Source organism: Leopardus geoffroyi, chromosome B4 (genome assembly GCF_018350155.1).
Source record: "Leopardus geoffroyi isolate Oge1 chromosome B4, O.geoffroyi_Oge1_pat1.0, whole genome shotgun sequence".
Classification (NCBI taxonomy): domain Eukaryota; kingdom Metazoa; phylum Chordata; class Mammalia; order Carnivora; family Felidae; genus Leopardus; species Leopardus geoffroyi.
Window position 1 is genome coordinate 105693343 of NC_059341.1, and position 21528 is coordinate 105714870.

The following is a 21528-nucleotide window of genomic DNA, read 5'->3' on the forward strand; positions in this document are numbered from 1 at the left end:
TCTGTAATTGTGACACCCACCGAGGAAGTTCTGCCAGAAGTGTGCTTGGGACAGTAGAGCAGAGTAAGGCACAGACCATAGAAAATAGCTGGGGGCCTAAAATGACTTTCCTTGTGTCAGAAATGCTATGTCTGGGGGCACCTTGGTGGCTCAGTCAGTTAAGGGTCTAACTTTGGCTCAGGTCATGATCTCATGGTTTATTTAGTTGAAGCCTTAAATCCATTTATCTGCTGGAAACATGGAACCTGCTTCAGATTATCCATCTCTCCCCTTCTCTCTCTGCTCCTCTCCCTCTCTCCATTCCTCCCTCCCTCTCTCTTTCTTCCTCTCTCTCTCTCAAAAATAAATATTTAAACGTTTCTTTAAAAAAGAAAAGAAAAGAAAAGCTATATCTGTCTCTTTTTTTCTTTGGATCCCTAGAAAAAGGGGTTTTTCAGCTTACATATTGACATTGCAGACTAAGTACATCTTTGTTGTGGGAGCCTATCTTGTACAGGGTTTTCAGAAGCATCCCTGGTCTCTACCCACTATATGCCAGTAGGACTTTCCACTCCTGTGAGCCGTAACAATAAAAATGTCTGTGATCACTGCCAAATGTGTGTCACTGTGGTAAATTCATGTCATGGGATATTATCTAAACCCCAAAAGAATGCATTAGATTACCTGATCATTTTCAGCTGGTTCAGATGGATTATCACGGTATAGAAGTAATGTAATATGAGATAAAATGCAGAAAAATGTATATAATATAATCTTACTTTTGTACCCAAAAGGAAAAAATATATATATATTGGCTTTGTATGTGTGTTGTTTTTCATCCTTTATGTTTATATTTTTTACAAATACATACGGTAACTACTGAATTCTTAGTTTTTAAAACCTAAAGTATAAGATATCACCTTGAAGTTTGGGTTGTTTTTTTTTAAGTCCAATTTTGAATAAGTAAATTCAACAGAAAGTTGATGATGAAATACTAGAAAGATTCTTTACTCAGTTTTTGCCACTGAACTACCACCTGTATTCTGCAAAAGTATGTTATATCATAAAGTGTCCACAGTGGTCCCAATTTCATGAAATTGTGTTCCTCTAAAACAAAACATATTTAGCTACTAGGTGTTTTAATATTCTAAAACTAATTTTATAAATAAATTCACTATTTAGGGAACACATCTCTTTGTCAACTCATAATCCCCGTTTTGAACCAGAAATAATGATTACCTGTGATCATTTTAAGTATTTGTCAAATTTCTGTAGGAAGATATCAAAGACACCAAATATTACATGTGAACAATATCTTAAGAAAAAAAGAAAGAAAGAAGAAGAAGAGAGAAGAAAAGGAAAATAACAGAGGAAATTTTTTAACCAGTAGAGGATTAAATAAGCAAAGGTAAAAATTAATTCATTCAACAACTTGAATGTAGATTATGCCAGGTAGAAAGTTGGCAGATTTGAGTCCAGAGGCAATTGCTTTGAAATCAGATTGTTCCAATGGGGCCACACTCAAGTTCATGAAACTACAAAGTCAGCCAGTAACACACTCCTTACACTCCTTCAACATTTCTAATCCAAGTTCTTTCTTTCATACTGTAAGATTCAGAACTCTTGAGATTCAAAGAGAATATACAAAGTTCTTTTGTAGAAGAAAATAAGGGCTTTATAGATGCTGCCTGCCATATCCATGACAAAGTGAGTTGTCCCTTTGTTCAGGTAGTGACATTAATTTGGGCTTTAGAATCATAAAAGAGTGACAACTTTGCCCCTTCCCATCTGATGGCTAAAGTTGCTAAGGCACTAATTAAAGACTACAACAAAATATGAATATATGAGAATGAGAGTCTCACGAGATGGTAAGTATCACTCATCTGGATTTGGTAAATTTTATCTCTGTAATAAATGACACATGGGTCACACGGACCTGAACCATAATAGCTGAACCATAATAGCTCAGAGTCCCACAGAAATGCCTTGACTGAATTCCCTCTTGCTCCCTCCTCTGATTTAATGTTCTGTCCTCAACCTTTATTAATAGGTAAAATAAAAACTATTTCAACAGTCGTTTTATTTCTTTGGTAAAAACAAAAATGAAGACATCAAATGTAGAGGTTGCCCCTTATACATAGACCTCCATGATGTATGTCTCACTAAATATATTTACAAGAAATAATTTGCCCCTGTAGAGAAATTTTTATGTCTTTTGTATCAGACATGAATATTACTTAGCTCAGTATGTTTCTTTTTTTGCCTGAGCTGCCAGGAAACTAAGCCAAATTGTGTGCCCGGCAGTAGTAATGAGGTCATCTGAGAAATCTGGTGACATAAACTCCTTATGCTTCTCTAAGCTGGTGTCTCTTCCTTTTTATTCTGTTATTGAATTTAAAATAATTTAAAACTCTGTATTTCATGTCTAAATCATTTGAAAATAGGTGAAATCGGGGTGCCCAGCTAGCTGTCGGTTAAGTGTCTGACTTCGGCTCAGGTAATGATCTCTCTTTTCATGAGTGGGGGTCCTGTGTTTGGCTCTGTGCTGACAGCTCAGAGCCTGGAGCCCTCTTTGGATTCTGTGTCTCCCTCTCTCTCTGCTCCTCCCCCTGACTCTCTCTCTCTCTCTAAATAAATAAACATCAAAAAAAAATGTTTGAAAATAGGTGGGATTGAAATAAGAAAATAAAAACACAATTTTAAAGAACTATAATCAGACATTATATCTTTCCATAAACATAAACTGCAGATGGAATGTGATCTATCATTTAAAATTTTCCTGATGTACTTCAGCTATACATCTCAGATCTTTTTATTCATATTGGTCATATATCCATTCTTTCAGAAATATTTAATGAGTACCAACAATAGGCCAATTTTAAAAAGACTGTGCTAGGTAAGGTTGCCTAGGTGGCTTAGTCAGTTAAGCATCTGACTTCAGCTCAGGTCATGATCTCACATCTCATGAGTTCAAGCCCTGCATCGGGCTCAGTGCTGACATGACAGCTTAAGCCTGGAGCCTGCTCAGATTCTGTGTCTCGATCTCTCTCTGCCCCTCCCCTGCTTGTGTTCTGTCTGTCTCTCTCTCAAAAATAAATAAACATTTGGGATACCTGGGTGGCTCAGTTGGTTAAGCGTCCAACTTTAGCTCAGGTCATGATCTCATGGTTTGTGAGTTCGAGCCCCACATGGGGTTCTATGCTGACAGCTTGGGGCCTGGAGCCTGCTTTGGATTCTGTGTCTCATTCTCTCTCTGTCCCTCCCCTACTTGTGCTCTGTCTCTTAAAAATAAATAAATGTAATAAATAAATAAATAAATAAACATTAAAAAATAATAAAATAAAAAGACTGTGCTAGATACTGTGGTAAGAAAATAAAATATAAAGATACCATTTTAATCCCTTAAACTAAAAATCTAGTTGGAGAAATGGCAACCTAAAATTTAAATAATATCAAAGTCTACAACTATCAGACAATCCAAGGCATTCCAGGAAATGAGAGCATTAATTCAATTTCTCTGCATGGGGTCATTAATGCCTAGTCCCCATGAAAATATATACCTGACACTGTAATTTATCCTGTAATCAACAAATTATGGTATGACTGACTTGTGGCTTTATCTTTTCTGTATATTTTAGAACTGTTCTCATGATAGAGCCATTTAGGCTTAGATTACTAGCCTTATTAACCTGGCTTGAATTAAAAGCTTTTCTGATAAAAAATAAGTTACTAATTGTAAAAAGAAAAACCAGAGCAGAATAAACAAACCAAATGGGTTGGTAAGTGGCCACTCAAAGTGAGGAAAGAATAATATGAGTCACTGACTCTCAGTGAGGGAGAATACAGATTGAATAGTGTTTACTCTACCATACAGTGATTTGTTGAGGGTTATAGCAAATCACATCAATACCAGCGAGCATATAACAGAATATACCTATGTATGATGATATATGATGATATGTCATCATAGTTTATTAGTTTGAATCCCTTTCTTCTGCCACTAGAAAACATGAGGGTAGAATTTTTCCCCACCTCACTCATCCTTTGATAGTTATAATAAATGTTGTTCATGGAAAGAATTGCATGCTAAATGATTGATACAAACTGTGAATCAGTGGGGAAGAAAAAAGGGTCCTCTGACTCAGAGGAGTATTGTCTTAGGACTAACTGCCTCCATCTAGACAAGGATTTGAGAGCAAGTAGTGCCTTTAGGAAGTAATAACAAGAAGCACTAGATAGGAGGTAGAGAAATGAGATGAAGAAAAGAGGGAAGTCAATACAGGTATGTTACCCAGGAGGTTCCTATAGCAGATTACCACCACAAGCAACTGGGGAACTCTGAGGACACTAGACTATAACTCAGAATTATTCCTCCTGAGAGATGAGAAAGATGAAGTGTTTATCCTCCAACAGCTATCCCACAATGGTTGAAGGTAGGTTCTTTGAATATTAGTCACCACCTGTTCCAGGACTTCATTCCCGCCTAGTTTGCACTGAGAGAGAGGGCTCTGTCAGGGAGTTGAATGTACTTGAACTAAGATGCAGTTAGGCATGTACTGAAATGATGACTACAAGGAAGGTATGGGTGAGGCATCAACATTGTCAACCAAAACTGTTAATGAAACAGAGGAGCTAAAAATTGCAGTGTAACTAACTATTTAATTTGAATCTAGCTGAAACATGGGTAGGATTCAAATAGACAAAAAAAAAAAAAAGGAAAGCAAGAGTCATAATACAAGTAGCACATATTTAGGACATCAGAGAGAAAACCAAACCTAATGGAAAACTGGTTAGAATGAGATGTGGGGAAAAAAAAAAAAAAAAAAAAGAAAGAAAGAAAAGAATGAGATTTAAAGATCCAGCAGTTTCAAATTGCAGGGGTCTTTTTTTTTTTATTTTTTTTTTAACCTTTTATTTTTATTTTTGAGACAGAGACAGAGCATGAACGGGGGAGGGGCAGCGAGAGAGGGAGACACAGAATCGGAAGCAGGCTCCAGGCTCCGAGCCATCAGCCCAGAGCCCGACGCGGGGCTCGAACTCACGGACCTAGAGATCGTGACCTGGCTGAAGTCGGACGCTTAACCGACTGCGCCACCCAGGCGCCCCCAAACTGCAGGGGTCTTAAAGGTCACCAAAGACTTTGGACTTTATCCTGTAAACAACAGGAACTCTGGAAGATTTTGAGTACTAGAATAATATGAACAAAGTTTAACAAAAATTAATTTGTGAGCTATAGGTAGGAAGAAATGAGATATTGTAATCTGGAAGTGTTGATGTAGTGATATTATAAGTCAGGTTTGAGGAGCCTGGCTAGAATGGTGGAATTAGGGCAGGAAACAACAAAATGGTAACTAACAAATAATGGATTATATGAACACAATAAAGGAGGAGCCTAAGACTGCCAGAGTTCAAATCAGTAGGCCATGATGTATGTGCTTTCTTAAACTAGTCCTAAATTTTAGAAGTAATTAAACAGCTTTCACTTAGGATATAGTTTTTTAGAAACTTATTAAAAATACGCAAATTCCTGGTTCTGATATCATTTCAAAAGTTAAAATGTTATTTTCACAAATCTAACATTATGATTCTGGTCATTCACAATAATGACATAATAATTAAGAAAGTTGGTTATGAAATATTTTTATACATTTATTTATTTTTCTGTACTTTTAGTCTATATATTCCTAGTAAGGATTCTTATGATGTATCTTATTTTTAATATTTTTATTATGTTAATTTATTTTGAGAGAGAGAGAGCGAGAGTAGGGGAGGAGCAGAGAGAGTGTCAGAGAGAGAGAATTCTAAGCAGCCTCCACACTGTCAGTGCAGAGCCTAATGTGGAACTCGAACTCACAAACCGTGAGATCATGACCTGAGCTGAAGTCCAGTCGTATGCTTAACTAACTAAGCACCCAGATGCCCCAAGGTGTGTCCTATTTTTAGTCAAATTATCTTGGAATTCTTAAAGATTATAAAACTCCTTATATTTACCTTTTTTTTAAATTGAGAGAACTTTGTCTCCCCCTGCTAATACAGCAAGAAACATTAAATACCTACACTGCGGCAGCTCTATGCTAAGCTATAGGGTCATAAACAGGAGTGGCAGGTGGCCCCATGATGACCATTTTAAATAATGGAGGGATAGCAAGTGTTCTGGTTACCTAGTGCTAAAAAAAATTTTTTTTAAAAAACTCACTCTCAAACTTATTGGCTCAAAACGTTTATTTGGCTCATGAACCTGCAATTGGGGCAAGATTAGCAAAATCTGGCTCCATAGCTGGCCAACTCAAAGATTAGAAGCTAACATGTATCAAGGCCCCATCACTCAATGACAGTGGTTAATGTTCAGTGTCACACCATCACATTGGTCATTGAATTGGCCATAGCGGGAGCATGGAAATCAGCAAATTCTACCAATCAAGGTTAGTTATTTGTTGCTTGATTGGTTGATTGACTGATAGATTGGAGAGCTTGTTGTTAAACATTTAAACACCCCCATTGAATAGCTGGAACCAACTATTTAAAAATAGCAACTAAAAATTCCAGGATGCAAAATTGTGAATAGCAAATGCACTATTGAATTTTTCAAATGTTGTTTAGAATTGAGCAAAACAAGTTGTTCTGGCTTTCCAAAATGCTCTTTAAAAACCATCTCTTATACGCAAGTGTTATTGTATGTGTATATTTTTACATTTTATGTGTAAATACGAAATATGCATTTACACAAAGTACGTATTGTCCACTTTCCCCTTTTTCCTAGGCATGCCAAGAAGTGAAACCAATAGTTTTTGGTAAACTTACCTCATCTGTCTCTAGATATCTAGCAATCATCATTTGGCTCTGGTTTTTGTTTTCAATATTGCTGTAAATTTTCATTGTTATGTCTATCTTTATAGGTTTTTGTTGAGAAGTGGGGGAAAGTTGCACTGGAGACTTCTAGCTGGATCACATTTCAAATGTCATATAACAAGCAAGGCCTTTTGCATCTCTTTTAAATCTAAGGAAAACTTTTGAATAAAGCAAATATGTTAAATTTTAATTTAGGTTTCTATTTGCTTTCGTGAGTTTTGTCTGTGTGTGCACAGAATATTTTGGTGCCAATCGACTGTACCACAAAAATGAATATTTTAGGGCAAATACAGGATCATGCTGCTAAACTCCTTTCCATGGTGAAGGTAAGAGATTGAGCCTGCTCTGCTGTATTATTACATCATGGTCTGTTAGCCAGCAGTTCACACTACAGCATTGAGGTGTGGTAATATTTTGTGTGTGTGCAGGGTACAGAGCTGACACATTCACACCTCTCCCTTGAATGTACTAGTGAATCTTTCAGGTAGTAACAGATAGCATGTCTCTTCTATACTTTACATGTATTAGCACATTTAATCCTCACAATGACTCTCTCAGGAAGGTGCTGTTATCCTCATTGATAAGAAAATTGAAACAAAGAAAGGAAAATAGGTTTGCCCAAGGTCACACAAAGAGAAAATAGCAGAATCAAATGTAGATCGCAGGCAGTCTCTCTCCAGAGCCGCTTTCTCAACCCATCTTTCCCTCTGCCTGAGCAAATGAGGTCTAACCCAGAGGATGGTATTTGATGAAACTCATTTCGCATGTTCTGATATGGCTGACTCCTCCATTTACAATGGGGAAAAATGTTGAAATTTGTGCATTCCATGTGACTATTATTGAGAGAGAAGCAAACTCAGAAATTGTAATCCCTCCTTTCTTGTATAAATAATTTTGAGCTTTGCCAAGTTTACATTGTTTAAATAGTCCCAGAGTTTGTTTCTTTTTCATCATTCCCCTTTGAATTTTCCACAGGATAGTCACATGTTTGACAAGTTCAAGATTTTTTTTATCTGAGACCTAGTCACCATTGTAATTTCCTCCAGCTCATAGATTCTGAAATCCCCTGTAAACATGCAGAAATCTTTTCTCATTCATTCCCTGAGATCTACAGGGGTAAGAATGTCGAAGCTGGCAGAATGACAAAGGAGAAGATCCTTAAAGGCCACAGCAAGTAACTTTTAAATATAAAATCTATTTCCTTAATCACTTTTTCTCCTCTTTAAAGGTTAGGAAATTGCTTCTGTTGGATTACCTATTTAGTAGTTATAATATCCTAAGCATATATTGATTTTGTTTCTAAAATGATATATTATGGAATACTTCCCAGAGTTTGTAACATTAAATTTATACTCATCTATTTTCTAAATCTTTTTTTTTAAAGGAGCTGAAATGAAATTAGGTTATAGTCACATTGTTATAAGATTGCATATACCTAGCACCTCGATTGGTAAGTCTTGTGCTGCCTTTTACTTATTTATATCTTTTTTTCCTTACGAGGTAACATTTCATGTTACTCAACAACCATTCACTGGCAAATACCATGTGCCAGGTACTGTGCTTAGAATTGAGATAAGAGGATGAATAGAACCCATGCCCTACTCCAAAGACTTCATATTTTCATGGAAGCTACAGATAAGTAAGTATATATAAGTATAATATCCTATTGTGGGTACTGTAATCATACCCAGAATAATGTTTCCCCAAGGACATCCATGTCCTAATGCCAGAAACTGTAACTATGTTTGGTCACCTGGCAAAGACAAATCAAGGATGCAAATGGATGAAGCTTGCAAATAAACTGATCTTAAAGCAGGGAGAGGATCCTGGATTATCCAGGTGGGACCAATGTAATCACAAGAGCCCTTAAAAGTGAAAGAAGAAAGTGAAAGAGGAGAGTCGCTCAGAAGTAGTCATTCTGACTAAGGAACAAAACTACGGAGAGATTCAAAGGTGGAGGAAAGGCCTCAATCCAAAGAATTTGGGCAGCTTCTAGAAGCTGCAAAGATCCAGGAAACATATTTTCCCCTAGAGCTTCTGGAAAGGAACATAGCCCTGATGACACCTTGATTTTAGCCCATTGAGATCAGTGTTGATCTTCTATCCTACAGAACCATAAAGTAATAAATTTGTGTTGTTTAAACTACTCAATTTGTGATAATTTGTTGTAGCAGCAACAGAAAATTAATATGCCAATAAAAATTATAGAGGGGCACCTGAGTGGCTCAGTCGGTTAAGCGTCTGACTTCAGCTCTCAGGTCATGATCTCACGGTTTGTGAGTTTGAGCCCCACATTGGGCTCTGTACTGACAGCTCAGAGCCTGGAGCTTGCTTTGGATTCTGTGTCTCCCTGAATCTCTGCCCCTCCCCTGTTCTCTCTCTCTCTCTCTCTCAAAAATAAATAAAACATTTTTTTTTTAAAGTATAGAAACAGGGATAGCTCATATAATGCTAACAGAACCCAGATGGGAGATCTTAGCCTGGAATGAAAAAATAAATGCCCTCCTCCCCTCAAAAGAAATGTGATAAAGATCAGTTTTCACATTGTTCCTCTCCCTGGTCTTTAAAATATCTAAATGGTTAAGGACACAGAAAGAAACACTTGATACTTCCCTGAAGGTCCTTGTTGGATTGTTACACATTTAAGAACAAACAGAAGAGCCAAAGCCAGATGCTCTTTTCTTTTCAAATCCTCCTTTTGAGATATAATGGTAATGTATATCAGGAAATAGAGTCCAATGGTGGAAAGCAGTTTCAGCCATAAAAGAATGGAAAAGGTGTTTTTCTTTCCATTCAGTTAAATATGAAAATCTAGCATCTAGTTTGACATTTTAATGTTCTATATAGTATAGATATATGACTTTGTGTAATTTTTGAATATACATTCTTTGAACTTTGGAAAAACACTAAATTTCAGAGTTGCAATTCAAGGCACATAGACAGAAGTATACATGGCACAAATCTAATCAAAGTCCTCAAAAAATTAAAGATAGCAAAAGTAGCATTGTGACAGCTAGCCTATAGGGATGCATGCACTCAGTGAGTTAAAGATTATGTGTGAATATTACCGAGAAAGTAAAATGCAATCATGTCTACTGTTGGTGCACACCACAGTGATGCTGTAACTTTTTTTTATATTTAAAAAAATCACATCTATGGGAGATCAAGTATAGTAAAGTTTTTTATAACTACATGAAAAATAATGGTAAAGCAGGTATCTCTCTCTGTCTCTGTCTCTGTCTCTGTCTCTCTCTCTCAAGCACTTAAATAAAAGACACTATTTGAAGAAACAAAAGGAGTAATTTTTCTGCATGACCCTCTCAGCAACTCAGAGAAAACACCCCAGAATGACTTCCAGATGTTAGTCTATAAAATTCAGACAGGCTTGATCTAGGTGTCTACTATAGGAAAACTATGGGAATCTTAGTGTGAATAAAAAGAAAAGGGGAAGCTAAGAGATTGCTAGAGAATTAATGGTGACGGCTACATTTTTATAAGCAGGTGTGGTCACCTCTCAAGAAGAGCTATTTAGGGGGTCCTGTGACTAAGATCTAAAGATTTCTCCACTAATTGGCAGTGGCATTACCATCTCTTCTACTAGAGGAGTATGCCTTTGAAGACCATGACCTCAGGGACTCTTCACCAATAAATCTTCAGCATCAAGCAAATAATACCTGGCACATAAGAGATATTTAATCAATGTTTGTTGAATAAGTCAAATGATTATTTTTGAAATTTTGAAAAAAATATTTTAAGACATAGTAAATTTCCTTAAAATAATAGGTGAAAATAACAGGATTCAGACACTCTGTGTTCCCAAATTAGTACAAATACATGGCAAAGAAATTAGAAGGAAAGCTCAAGATATTAACAGCAAATATTTCTGAGTGGTGGGCTAATGAGTCCTTTGTAGTGTTCCTTTCATACTTTTTCTTTCTTTTCCAAAATCTTGAAAATAAGTAGGCATTACTTTTACAACCTGGAAATTCTAAGCCATGTGGCTTTACCTCAAAGGAAACATATACCTTAGTCTTAGAACTTCATATTTTCACTTTGGATTTTCCACTTTTACCTGGTTTGGAGCACATTTTCTGTATAGGGAACTGGAAACTACTAGATTTTATAAGATGATATAAATAATCTCTTTCCTATCCTATTTTTTTCCTATCCAGTTCTGAACTAATACCAAAACACAGATTCCTACAGACTCAAGTCACTGTTTATAATGGCTCTACAATCAAGCAAAAAACTTCTCCCCTGTGGTTTGAAGTAATTTAAAGAGCAATTGTCCTGATAAGGCATTCATTCCACCATTCACTCACTCATTCAATAATGGATTTATGGACATAAAATAATACATCTTCAGTCCTCAGTGTGACGATTCTATGGCTGAAAGACTATTCCATTTCATCACTAGTCTGGGTTCCCATGTATATCTGGTCCTGGATCTTACTAACACTAATACTGGCTAATACTTCTACTTACTATATTGGTCATGAGTATTATCTTTGGAGTTACACCATCTCTGTTTTTCAATTCCTGTCTCTGATTCTTACTAGCTCTGTGCCTTTGGGAAAGTTATTCAGTCCTGCTAAACCTCACTTCCCTTCTCTGTAAAACGGAGCTAATCACACCTACCTGATAGCATTCAGTGACATAATTCATGAAAAGTTCTTAGCTCACTGCTTAGTACCTGTATTTCCCATTGCTGCTATAACAAACTTCCACAAATTTGGTAACTTAAAACACTGAAAGTTATTTTCTCATAAATCTGGAGGTCAGAAATTCAAAAGCCAGTTTCAGTGGGCCAAAATTCAGGTGTCAGAAGGACTGTGTTCCCTCTGGAGCCTCTAGGGGAGAATATGTTCCTTTCTTCTAACTTTTGTCTTTCTTCTTCTTCCATTCCTTGCCTTGTGGCTGCATCATTCCAATCTCTACCTTTTTAATCACATTCCTTCACCTCTTCTGTCTGAAATATCCCTCTGCCTCTCCATTATAAAGACACTTGGGATTGACTGCAGTTACCATCCCTATATAATGCAAAATAATCTCCCCATCTCAAAATCCTCAATTTAATTGTACCTGCAAAGTTTTTTGCCATATAAGGTAACATTTGCACATTCCAGGGATTAGGACAGGTACATCTTAGGGAGCCATTACTTGAGCCAACTATAGGACTCTAGTTCATAATTAGGTTCAATAAATGTTAGTTATTATCTACATTATGGGATTTTGGATTACCTTCTTGCTTATCATGAGTTTCCTTATTGGTCATATGAGAATAACTATGTAATAGCACCTACCCCACTCCCCCAATTATTATATAAAAGATAATAATAATTTCTTAATAGATGTATTTTTCTTTTCCCTTCCTTAAACAGGGACTTGTTGAGGGTATGGAACAGCAGTGAAGTATAAATTGGTACAACCACTTTGAAAACCTGTGGGCAGGATTTACAAACACCAACCATTCCACTATACACCCATTAGAAATGTGTACATATATTCACCAAAAGACAGGTACTAGAATGCTCAAAGCAATACTTCAAAACAGCCCCAAACTGAAAATGAGCTAAATGTCCGCCATGTGTTTACCAACTGAGTTGATAAAGTAAGGTGTATTCATAAAATAGAATACAGAGGTAGAAATAAACATTCTACAACCATATACAGCAGTATGAATGAGTGTTTCAAACATTAACAAAAGAAAGCACACAAAAAGTACATACCATAATTCCGTATCTAAAATACATAATCAAGTGAAACTAATCAATACTGTTAAAAGTCATGATAATGGTTACTTTTGGAGTACTGACTGGAAGGGAGCAAATAGGGGCTTTCCAAGATGCTTCAATGTTCTGTATTTTCATCTGAACAGCTGTGTTTAGCTTGCAAAAATTAATCAATTCATGTAGTTATATATGCCCTTTACTGTAGCATACAGTACTTTAATTAAAAGTTAAAATTGAAAATAAATTCTTCAGGAGTTCCCTGCTTTCCATACTTTAAGTCTAAATTGTTTAGGTTGGCACAGAAGACCAACTCAATCTCACCCCACCCCATTCTGTTTCCCCAGCCTCATTGCCTGTCATTTCCCCCACCCTATCACAGACATGTAGGTATCAGTCCCTAAAACAAGTCACAACCCTCCATGTCCCCATTGCACTTGTACTTCCTGTTCCCTTTTCTTAGATGCCATTTGTCCCTTCTCTTGTTTAATACTACTCATTTTTAGGTCCCAGCTCAAATTATACTTTGTCTTTTTAAAAACCTTGTCTGACTCTATGCACATTGTACATAAATCTACCATATAACACTTTATCTCATGATATTTAAATTATTTATGAGTTTACACCTCTATATAGGAACTGTCATTAACACTCCAAGGTGGGTTAGGCAATCAATCCTCTTTTGTCTTTCAAAGCCCCCTCGTGGATCTTTCTATTATAACACATACTGTACTAGAGTCATTTCTTTATGCACCTGTCTTGCCCTTATAGGATTTAGGTTTCTTGACATCAAAGACCTCCTTATCTTCATGTCACCTGAAAGTAGGTGTTAAACACTATTTTTTAGACTAAACTCAACTACTTTTTCTACTATATTGTGAGCTATGGAGCAAAGGAATTGGATTAGTCATTATTGAAACAGTTACTCTCCTAATACTTGATAGTAGCAGGTTCTCAATACATGTGTGTTGAATAATTAAGTCTATTCTGTTTCATGTTTTGGATTATGAAATTTCTGAATCACCCCTCTTGAGTGGTCATCCTTTGTCCTTAGTGTTGTACCTTATTTTGCAGTGCTTTATTTGTGGAAATTGAGATGAGAAATGTCTTTACACATAGCATCACTCATGAACTTTAAAATATGACCATGTCTTTTGGGAAACCTAAAATGGAAGAGTAAATCAAATCAGTACATTTAATTTAACTCAATAAGTATCTACTAAGAAACTAAAATATTCTGCTAGACATAGTGGGGTATACAAGATATAAGAAATACTGTCCCTGCCCTCAAGGGATTCACTGTCTAATGAGACAGCTAGAAGAATCAGCCTGCACAACTCGAACCTGTAGCATCTAAAACATGGCATCCTGTGGCATAAAAGAAGATAAATAATAGCTATAGGAGAGAGCAATTCTTATGAGGCAGATCATTTCAGTTCATTTTTAAAAGATATATAGATTATTAATATAAATATATAATAATATATATTATATATAATATATAACTATATATGTTATATATATTATACTTATATATTAATATATATATTAATATCAAGGTCCTGTATTTTAAGGGAGCAGATTATTTTCAATGTGTTTTGGAAAGGTAACCAGAAAAGTTACTAGTCACTGGGGGGAAAAGAAAGAAAGAAAGAGAAAAGGGTAAGAAAAGTTCAACTGAGCTCAAATTAAGGGTTTTAAAGGTTTTTTTAATGTTTGTTTATTTATTTTTGAGAGAGATAGACTGCAAAAAGGGGAGGGGCACAGAGAGAGGGAAACACAGGATCCAAAGCAGGCTCCAAGCTCTAAGCTGTCAGCACAGAGCCCAACACGGGGCTTGAACCCACCAACCGCAAGATCATGACCTGAGCTGAAGTCAGTGGCTTAACCAACTGAGCCACCCAGGTGCCTCTCAAATTGTTAAGGGTTTTAAATGACACACCAAGGTTTTTGGACTCTCTTCTGTATGAAATTATAACTATTAAATATTGATTATTTTCAGTAGGAATACCATTTGATGATTGACTGAAGGTCGACACTGGGAGCAGGGAGCAGGTTGCAATAATGCACACAAGAAGTAAACAAAGTCTAAAATAAAATAAAGACTATAGTAACAGGAAAAATTTGAAGTCCATTGCAAAATTAGAATGAGTATCAATAGACAACGAATTTATATGAGTGGTAGTAATTTGTGAGGAAGGAAATATAAAGATGAAAATTGAAGATAACATCTATGTTTTTCTGACATTGTGATATTATCAAAATTCTCTTATGAAATATTTATTTTCAAAATCACCAAAGAAGAAAAGGAAATGGTTGCTGAACATGCAATCATTTCTCAGTCAATAAGAATCTACAAGTTGAGCAAAATTACAGGAAGGCAGGATATCCCTAAATTCAGGCTTAGAATATCAAACAAGTGGACCAGAATTCAAGGTCCTTGACCCACTAGTCAAAATAGCACAAGTTATGCCTTCCTGCACCCCTATCCCGTAAAGTTACCATCAAATCATAATCAAGCACAAGATGCAAAGAAATCCTACTTGAGGAGTCTTCAGACATTAGCAATGCCTTAAACAAATTATGTAAGTGAAAAGCCAGGTATAATGCTTTTTCTTCTATTTGTCAGGCTATAAAAGTCAATATAACTCAGGACATTGTTGAACACCAAAACGAAAAATATTTTTCAGATCCTGGTTAAATACATGTAATATTTGACATTTAGAGCTCCATACAGACCTCATAACAAATTCCAAAGAAGTATGGAAATAAGGCATAAAGACGTGAGGATATGAGGTCCTTGAAAATGAGGCAATTCACACCAGTGACAAGGAGGACTTCAGAGATGCTTTGCAGAGACTGTGGAGTTCTTGACAGCAAGAAAGAAAATTGAGTTTTTCCAAATCGACTCCAGGTAGGGGCAACAATCTATTTTAATTATAATCCTTATAAATCAAACCACCTCATTTGGGGAGTAAAAAAAAAAAAAAAAAACAAAAACAGGATCACGATGATACTACTTACAAAGATAAAGTGCTTCCCTGCATGCACCCAAACCTATCCTTCCAGAATGTTTACTCTTCCACCATCATTATCACCAATACCAGCAATCTCATACCTCCCAAAGAGATCTTTGAATCCCCACAGGATAGCTCTTGTATCCTCCATGGATTAGTCCTCTTAGCATGCCTAAGGCATTTTATATTTTTCTCCCTTTCTTCTCTGACACACTGTGGTGATGTCTCCTGTCACTGTTAAAACTGCAGGAATCCCCACTGCAGATGCCTATAGAGTGGCTATCAATGCCCATATCTAGAGAACTCATAACTCCAAATAATTCTAATCCAAAGCATTGCTAATCACCTTCCATAGTTTCATAATTTCCAAACATGACTTCCTTGACCGAGAGCCACCTTTATAATAGCTTGAGTTTTTTGAGACTGAACCAAAATACAAGCTAAGTGACAGGTTTTCTTCTTAACTTAGGGCCATGCTCTCCCTCCATTCCTACCCTTTAATAAATATAACAATACTCAATCATTTTTGCACTTTTGCTATGGACCTGGCACTGTGCTAAGAGACAATAAATAAGTTCTCTTATTTACACCTCACAGAATTCTATAAACTAGTATTATTATACCCATCTTATAGATAGGAAAATAGGTTTTAGAAGTAATGTAACTTATCCAAGTTAATACAAGTACTGACTAGTGGCTTCAAATCCGAATAGTCTCATGCTAAACTATACAAATGACTTCTCATTTCTTCAAATAAACTGATCTGATCCTTTTCTTCTACAATGTGATGACCATGTGGGCAAAGGACAGATCAGTCTAGAACAGGTCCCACTGGACTTTCTTCAGGTATATGTAGAAAATTATGCCTTTGCAGATCAATTACCTTGTGTTTCAAAAGGCTTTCCTTGAAGTGCCTAGTCCCTGTAAATATGTCCAAAACAGAAGGTCGCTTTTTTTCCTGCATGGCAAGATATTAGGTTTGTCTTTGCCTAAAAAAGAAATGTAATGCATCCCGAGGTTCCTGAGATGGGAGGTAAATTTCTATGATCTCTCCTTTGACCCTTTTACTTTCCAGTAGCCTAATAGTATGTCTGGTCACAGTGCTTCTGGAAGTCCAGCAGCCCTTTGTCAGAAGGTTTTACCCTTGATCATAAGGGCCAGTCTCTGGGTATGAGATAGAAAGTGAAATGTCAGTGAGCCTGGGACATGTGAGGCTTCTGGCTTCTGGAGAAAACTCTCTGCCATATAGTTAACCACTGACTATGCAACAAAAGGTGATGTCAATTGCTCAAAATAGGTGTTCCTCCATGCCTATATAAACTGAGTTGTTATATGGGTTTCAATAACACTAGTATGAAAGAAAAAGACTAAAATAAATGTAAGGAAGAAACAAAAAACTAGAAACAATATAAAAACAGAAGATGATTTATCACACATAATCCAATATTCTCAGAGAGATAAAAGAAAATAGAACATCCTTAAAAAAAAGAACAGGGGGGTATGAAGAAGAAATAATGTTCAGGAAAAAAATATTAAATGAATAAATACACATATTTGTGTATGTGTGTGTGTCTGAGATTTTAAAACATCAAAATAATGGCTTGAAAATAATGCTACCAGTATTTCCCAAAAAGCAAAGTGAAAGAAAGTAGAAGAAGAAAAGATTGGAAAATTAAAGGATCATGGTAGTTCAACACCTGATAAAAGAATCAACGGCATGGAGAATAGAAAAAACCTTAAGGGCACCTGTCAGTTGGGCGTCTGACTCTGGTTCAGGTCATGATCTCATAGTTCATGGGTTGGAGCCCCACACTGGGCTCTGTGCTGTCAGCTTGGAGCCTGGAGCCTGCTTTGGACAGAATGGAGGAGCTCTCTGACCCTCCCCCACTCACGTTCTGTCTCTCTCTCTCTCAAAAATATATAAACATTTATTTATCCCAAAATGGCAGCTGTGCATCTGGCCTCAAGATTAACTAGTACAGATGGGAGCAGGAGGGCTGAGGTCTCTGAGATGGCCACCATGAAAAAGTAAACAGCAATAAGACAGTGACTTGAGAAGATGACATTTGGAAAATACTACTGATGTGTTCACAATGGCTCCAGTGAAGCATGGGACAAAACTAAAGATGGGCACCAGGCAAATAAGAAAATTATAAATTCTAAGAAAATCAAAAAGTACCACAAGAAAGGATACATAACCACTTCTTGACTCTGCAGTAAAAATCTTTTCTTAGACCTTGAATGTAAAAAATAATGATGTAACCAAAACTATGATCGAACGATAGTAAGAAGGGAGAAAGGAAATAAAATGTATGGGGAAGAGTGACACAATCTTCAACTATGGAACTGGAGGGTGTTGATAAGTACGCAAAACTGATTACAAGCAGTATAAGAATATTTGAAGGAACCAAAAATATAAATACCTAGAAAAATAAGAACAGGTAAAAGAGTTGTAAGTGGATGTTCCTGGGAAGCAGGATTAGAGGGTGGCAAGAGCTGATCCAGGAAACCATTTTCCCCTAGAAGTCTCTGAGAACTGCTTAATTCAACTATGTGCCCAATGTATTTGAAAAAAAATTTTTTTAATTGATAGACTGCTATAGGACTAATTTCACTGTAATAGGCAAGTCCAGTTGTTTCTATTCACTTAAAAAAAGAAGTTTGTAAGGCACTTACAATATGAATGCTATAGTTAATAGTGCTTTATTATTTTTTTTTACTTCTAAGATTATTTTTGTCCCATCAGAAACTTAAAATTGTAAATAAAAGGTACCAAAACTGATAACACTTTAATTTTTTTAATGTTTTTATTTATTTTTGAGACAGAGAGACAGAGCATGAGCAGGGGAGGGGCAGAGAGAGAGGGAGACACAGATTCTGAAGCAGGCTCCAGGCTCTGAGCTGTCAGCACAGAGCCCAATGTGGGACTGGAACTCACAAACTGTGAGATCATGACCTGAGCTGAAGTTGGACACTTAAGCAACTAAGCCACCCAGGTGCCCCAGCTGATAGTACTTTAAAATGAGTTTATCAGGAATGGGCGAGTATCAGTTGGAAGATGACAAACTGGGGACAGGGCAGCATGAGGTGGAATGAGTATAGCAACTACATAACATTCTGGTGTAGTATTAAATTAAGTAAACAAGGAGGCCATTAGACTGAGGTGGCTTTAATGCCTTTGCAATCTCTGTAAACAATGAAAACCTAAGCCTATAATCCCTCAAGGTTAAGAAATTGAAACCAAAGGACAACAAATCACAACAGACAACTAGGCTTTCTACAATGTGACTGCTTAAACAATAGCCAATTAAATAATTTCCTGGCATTGTTTCTTCTGCCTCTTCTCTATAAAAGACTTTCCCCCAGCTCCTCACCATGGACAGCTCCTAACCATTTCTGGTTTGGCATTGCCCAATTGGAATTAACTTTCACTCAAATAAACTTAAAATTTTAATATGCCTCAGTTTATCTTTTGATAGGAAGCACTACCATAATGGATTACTCTCACTCCTAATATTATAATTGTTGTTTTTTATATTTGTCAAGTATTTGCCATATATCAAGCATCAAATGAAATGCTTTACATACATAATTCCCAAAATAGCCCTAGATAGATACCATTACAACTCCCTTTTCACATTAGTAGTTCTCTATCACATTATCTTCTTTCATTTTCCTCTTAGCAATTATAACTTTCCAAGTTGATATTAATTATCTTTTTGTTTCAGATGTTTTCTACTTGTCATGAAGTAAGCTTCGTGAGGGTAGAGGCTTACACTGTTATCTAATACCTGAAACATTGTAGGTGCTCAATAAATGTTGCATGAAAAATGAATGAGGTTGACAAACTCAATCGGGAGAGAGGTTAAAAAATTATGTAAGAGGAGTGTTTAAAACAGAAATATGCTCAGATACAGAAAGATGTTTAAGAAAATGGAAAATAATTGTTATTAAATCATGTAAAATATGGTTCTGTGTGAGTGTGTGAATACATATATGCATATGAAAAATGAAACTTTGGAAGGATGTTAAATGAAATATTAACATTACATATCTCACAATGGAGAGCTGAATTCTTGTCTTTGTTTCTCTGCTTATTCTATTTGTTTACATTAAAAATCATTTGTAGAGGCCCCTGGGTGACTCAGTGGGTTGAGTGTTTGACTTCGGCTCAGGTCATGATCTCACGGTTCATGAGTTTGAGCCCCATGTGGGGCTCTGTGCTGACAGCTCGGAGCCTGGAGCCTGCTTTGGATTCTGTGCCTCCTCCCCTCTCTGCCCCTCCCCTGCTCATGCTCTGTCTCTCTCTGTCTCTCAATGATAAACAAATGTTAAAAAAATCATTTTTATAATCAACATAATAAAATATGTAAAATGTTTTAAAAGATCACATGCTACAAGATGTCTAGTCTGCTTGAGAACAAACTGAGACACCATGACCCCTTTATCACAGCTCCATGAATCATGAAGCTAAGATAACAGATCGTCAACCAAATCAAAGGACTAAGCTCTTTTTAATGATTCTCCTTAAGACATGCTCAGGTCTCCACTGCTGAATTTAATTCTTTCATATGACCAAAATCACCTACTGAAGTTTAGAACCATATGTATTTTTTGGGCTTCGGGGTCACAATAGCTTTAGACAATATTTCTCCCTAACAGACCTGGAAATAACCAAAAATAACTTCCTGTTCATATTCCATTTTTTTCTTTTGAGTCTAAACTCGTTTGCTCTGTTTTCTTTTTTGCTTTCATTTTCAGGTTTCTTTTTTTTTTTTTTTTTTTTTTTTTTTTTTTTTTAGTAGTTTGGTTTCTTTTTCTTGCTCTTCCTTATTTTTTCCACATCTTTTCTCAAATATGAAACTGCCATCTCTTGAGACCTAAATGTTCTGGTTGGTGTAGTCATGAAAATTCCCTTATATCCTTCCTGTATGAATCAATCTGATTCTCTCCAAAGCTATTTTTGATGGCCCAGATTCAGCTCGCCATGTGCTAATAGAGAGATTGTTTACCTAATGGACTGAAACATAATAAAAATTTTGTCCTCACCTCATTTGATCTACGAGTAAGCTTTCATTTCCAGTTTTCACATATTTGTATTGCTTTTTTCTTTTTCTTTTTTTTTTGTCTTGCTTGTAATAATACAAATCTCATAATTTGCCAAATCTCCATCTCATAATATATGTGTTTAGATAATTAATAGGAAACATTTACCTAATATCATGTATTCTTGTTTACTTAATAAAATTAAGTGTTTGAAATATATATATAAATGTGTGTGTATGTGTGTGTGTGTGTGTATGTGTGTCCTCCCAAGCAGGAGGGACACTACTGTTAACTATGTTCAATTAAGAACCAAGTGTCTTATAAAAATGTAACAGATGTATTTTCACAATTCACTGAAGCTTATTTTCTGATAGATATATACAACATCACATAAAAATGTCATATTCCTGAAAAAGTCTTGTGAGATGTGTAAAATGAATGGAGTAGCCTCTATTGTTATCCATGAAGAGCAGCTGTGTGATGAACTCCCCAACTGCCTTTTGGGAATAAAGCCAACTCTGGGACCAGGCACACCAGGTGCTAATCGAACAGATGCAGCATGACTTCCACCTACTCACTGCACCAAAACACAGACTTCATCACCTAAAACCAAATAAAAGCATCCTGTGTATAGTATTAAACAAGCGAAATAGAAACAGTCATCAGGTACCATTTAGGAAGTCAGTCTTCCAGGAGCTTACCAAGTAAAGAGAAATAGCAAACCGAACATTTTCCTCTTTTTTATTTCATTGAAGTAGATGCCTCTTCTATGACATTATTAGTAACTCAATCAAATAATATATATTAAGGAAACTATGTGCATGATGCCACAAATAGATGAAATTTGCTTTCCTATGTTAAATATTATTTGGGAGGGAAATTAAATGGTTTGAGTAAGGAGACTGTAA